General features: G+C 47.7%; 1 long non-coding RNA gene across 1 annotated transcript in view; it reads right to left on the minus strand.

Moving 5' to 3' along the window:
- Positions 1-2,855, minus strand: part of LOC132447880 (uncharacterized) — a 4,986-nt gene extending 2,131 nt beyond the window's left edge. The window contains exons 1-2 of the long non-coding RNA XR_009523251.1: positions 2,170-2,855; positions 1,794-1,908 (exon numbers count right to left, since the gene is read on the minus strand). This is a non-coding gene — a long non-coding RNA (uncharacterized LOC132447880). The remainder of the gene's footprint in view (positions 1-1,793; positions 1,909-2,169) is intronic.
- Positions 2,856-4,873: the final 2,018 nt, after the last annotated feature.

The following is a 4,873-nucleotide window of genomic DNA, read 5'->3' on the forward strand; positions in this document are numbered from 1 at the left end:
CTGTCTTTAACAAAAACGCAACAATAAAAAAAGTCCCACAATGCTATAGTTGGCCATGATCCCCATTAACCTCCCTACATCTCTGATAACAGAAACCAAACAAACAATGATTTGACTGCAATACTAAAAGATTTGCATGTTTGGAAGAACCTTAGCAGTAATTTAGTTGCCTGTCGTCTATAATTTCCTCATTGTTCTTAGTTGACCAGTTATTGGTAATGATATTGACAAGCTGGGCTGGAGCTTAAACATGCACGCGGACATATGTACGCGGACATAAACATGAGCAGAAATGATTACATAATAGCTCTATGTTTTGACGTTGCATGCGCTTTACATAATTCTAAGAGATGCTAGTCTGCACGCTTTTTGTGAATGCATCGCTGTAGTAGATTACAGTAATATGGGATTATCTGATGTGTATTATTTTCAGAGCAATAATGGACATTGTATTACAGTTCCACAATCGACTAAAGTTGCAAACGGTGTTTCTGGGATTTCACTGCTACGGAAAAGCAGTGGGCCGATACAACTGGGGTAGCTGCTGGGAAGTGGAAAATAGGCGATTAACCTTCGTTCCCAGTCTTGCGCAATTACCACTGAAACATCCTTTCATACTGCAAGTGCTGTCTAACAGTTTGCAAAGCAATGAGTCGACGTGGTATTTGTGTGTGTTTGTGTGTGTGTGTGTCATTGTCACAGTGACACATGATACAGAGGCAGAATGAGTCATCTTGGGTTGAATACGAATATAAACTCTATTCCTCCCTGACTCTTTGTCTCCGTGTCTGCAGTGACGTGAGCTTGAGTGTTATCTGACTATATGTGGATGGAGTTAACAAAAGGGCCGAACAATAACTGACCTGCAGAATAAGATTGTGGAACACAGAACGCTTACGGGGCACATCCAATAACCTGATGAAGATCAGGTCATCAGATGTTGGAAACTCTTTAAAACGACGTTGTTGGCTTGTTCCAATTTGGCTACTGGCCCTACCCACTGTGGCACCCACGAAAGCATGACATTTCATTACCCGATAGATCCAAGCAGTCATCGTATTGCTAGAGGAAGCCCATATGTGGTAGTTCAGTCGTTTCTAAGCATGTGGCCTTGTGTGTGAAATGCGTGGGCACACATCAATACGCACATACAAACGCAAACTCACTTTTAACACACGTATGTACATACGAACGCACACATGCGCACGAACACACACAGAGACACCTGCACGCACGCATGCACACAAACACACAAACACACACACACACACACACACACACACACATGACCCCTTTTTCATGGTTTGCTGCTTGGTTATGTTAGTTATTTATGATCTAAATGGACTGTTGACTCATCACCAAAGTGAACGATAATCTGGTCATTGTGAGGGCAGATGGATCATGCTGTCTCACCCCCGGTGGTCCAAGGCCCTATGCTGTCCCACATGGCCTTGTGACACCTTTGGGCTTTTCTGCGTAACAGTAAATAATCCAGTATTTGTATAAAACCTCCAGCGGATTAAAGTAAATCCCATATGCATGGGCTTTTTTGTTGTTATTGTGGTTTCCATAACACTATTCCACAATCATCCACAGATTGCATCAAAGCATTTTCGCATCTTTTTTCTCTCTCCCTTTGGAAGCAATTTGAACGGATTGTGAAGATGTTGCAGCCAACGATGAAAATGCCACCGAAACCTCTTCCTCCTCTGCAATTTTTGCCAGAAAAGCCTCCACATCGGGAAGCTAAAGCCCACCCCTGTAGTGATGGTAGAGTTCTCTGGTCGACTCACAGTCTGCAGCGTGTTATTCCTCTCTGACAGCAGCAGCCACGTACGTCAGATGAGGCAGATCAAAGACTTTGTGGCCCAAAATCCAATCGTACCCTGACCATGTCACCCACAGGTTCTGTGAGACGAGAGAGAGACCTGTAATGAGATTGCACTAGTGTTTTGCATTAATATTTCAAGCGAGGGTTTGAAACAAGGAGGGTTCAGCACAAAGAGCAGATACCAACAGTCCTAGGCCTAGAATCGGCTTGAATCTTCCTTCTGTCTTGGGAGCCATGCACACTGTTGAGTTGGACACTCAACAGTACACAGTGTGCTTGTGCACATTGATCAACAAGTGATGATGAAAGCTCCCTTTCATGAGGGAACTGAAACTCACCCCGCTTGTCGGCAGTATTGCCTCAGCTCCTCCAAGAGGACTGAGCGTGAGGGCGGGCTTCAAAGAACGGGTCCGCAGGTGCTCTGTGGAAGTCCCAGACAGCGACAGCCTGAGCCTTGGATACCAAACAGTGTGTGCCGGAGCATAGCGCGCATTCAGTGCTCGTCCCTCAACTATGAAGATTGAACTCTATGGCAATGGCTATGTATTCACCGTGGTACTGCAGTGTTTCGCAATACTGTGAGTCATGTAGCCCTGCGTTTATTATTCGGTTTCCTGTTTTGGCTTGTTATTACACCTTTAATCAGGACATATTCAGGGAATGAACCTGACCGAATTGGCAATAAAGGATATCTTCTTAAAATGAATTCCCCCAGCAAGCCAGAATAACCAGATTGACTTGGGGTTCATCCCCTGAGTGAAATTGAAACATAATAGGAGTACACTACAAACGAAACAAATTGAATCCAAATGTAACTTCAAGACATCGATGCTTGGCTTAACAAACACTTTCATAACATTATTGAATTTCGGTGATGTCCTTTCAACCATATCCTAAGGAAACCCCCTTGTGTCAGCTCCCGCAGCACAAACACATCAACTACGACTGCGTTCCCTAGCAACCCCCTCTCCCAGCATCTCCTCCTCTCGGGGGGTTCCCAGGGCAACACCCAAGCCCTCCTCCTCCCCCTAGTTATACGGGCTGTGTTGGTGGAGCTTGGTGCAGAGGCCCTATAACCAACCACCTCTACTTCCTCTCCAGCTCACAGAAGTGGAAACACTCTCCTTAGAGATCATCTCGAATCATGGAGCTCCTCCCCGCATCAACGTAGCCCTCCATATGTGCCTCATCCCCCCTCCATATTCAGTTCCTCCAACTCAGCTCGCGATTAGAACCAAGATGGCTTCTAGGGTAATGGAATTCAGTTCCTCCCACCCAGCTAGTGGTTAGAACCAAGATGGTGCAGGATCTTGGTGAATGCAGAAGAGAGATATTTTTATGGCCCTGTTCAATGCACAAGGTTAGCATTATAGGTAAGAAAGTCAGGAGTTGGACTGTATTGAGAGTACCAGGCATTGACAATTGACGCCTTCACCATCTCGACATGGTAGATGGTTAGTGTTGATTGTTCCAGTTTTAATGAGTCATCTCTGTGTAGCATTGAATGAGACCCATAGCTTAAAGTGCGTATTGGAAGTTAGATACTGCAGTGAAGAATCATATAGGAAAAAAATTTGAATACACGATTATCTAGTTTTTATTAATAAATCTACACTACAAGTGGCATCTTGAGCCGTTTTTGTGATACAATTTTACTTCCGCATCTCAAACGCTCGTTTTCGAGCGTGACGTAGGAATTGGTAGACGGACGTTCTAATCATCATAGACTACATAGGCAACATAACAACAATGGATAACAGTTTCGGACCACTTCCGTACAATTTTGAGCCAGCTAGCCGTGAGGGAGAACAGCAACCACCTAAAAGGGGGAGACACCATGGCAATAGGAGGAAGATAGAGTTGTGGTGTCAGGAGAATTGTGGTGAACCAGGAGCGGCTGAACATCAACACGGCCACGGAGGAAGAGCTCATGCCCTGCCCCGTGGCGCGGAGCATCGTGGAGCGGAGCATCGTGGAGTACCGGGACTGCATCGGGGGCTTCAAGAAGGTGGAGGACCTAGCGCTGGTGAGTGGGATAGGCGCCACCAAACTTATTAAAGTGAGATTATTAAAGTGGAGATCTGCGTGTCGAGTAGGACCAGTTCGTCGCAGCACTCCCCGTCCTCCCTGCGGAGAGACCCGGAGCATATGTCCTCCTGCAGCGGCATGAACATCAACACCGCCACCCCGCCGCAGCTCATGAGCATCCGCGGCATCACGGAGAAAATCGCCCGGAACATTGTCGCCTATCGGACCCAACACGGTCCGTTCAAGAGCATCGAGGACCTGGTTCGGGTCGATCACATAAACTGCTCCCTACTGGACAAGATCCGTTTCCAGGTGTTTGTGGAGCGCTCAAGAACTCCGTCCACCAATACCAACGGCGGGGCGGGCGGGCTGACCTACGCTATCTATAAATGCAGACCATTTACACGGGTCGGTCCCATCCGAGCCCAACCTCATTCAGCCTCCGGAGCGACGACCTCGACCTCCCGCCGGGAGGACCCACGCAGATGGTGTCCCTGCGGCCCCGCGTGGCACCGGCCCCGGGCCCGCGGGACGGCCGGGCCGCGGTGCGCCTGGCCACCTGGGACCTTCAGCGCTGCTCCAGTGAAAAGGCCAACAACCCTGGCGTCAAAGAGGTCGTGTGTATGACCCTACTGGAGAACGAGTGAGTACAACTAACGTGGAGGGTTTGCAGGCTCGAAAGCCTGCTCCATCCTTTCTCCGATTGGGGAAACTGTGAAATCGGAGATGGTCGGACAGGAGGTCGGAGTTGGAACAACCCCCACAGATACAAAACCTCATCTCGTCGATTAGAAAAACCCAAAAACCACAGGGGGGGGGGGGGGGGAATACAAGACCCCTCACCGCGGTAACTACTCACAACTACGCATAGAGCTGAGGCAGCAACAGCGACCGCGTCGACCAATTCCTACGTAATATGACGCGTTTGACGTATCACATAAAAAAAACAACGGTTTTTGAAGCCTTGCTCAAAATAGTCACTTTAAAACTGGATTTTTTTGCCAATATACTTTT

Source organism: Gadus macrocephalus, chromosome 19 (genome assembly GCF_031168955.1).
Source record: "Gadus macrocephalus chromosome 19, ASM3116895v1".
Lineage (NCBI taxonomy): Eukaryota > Metazoa > Chordata > Actinopteri > Gadiformes > Gadidae > Gadus > Gadus macrocephalus.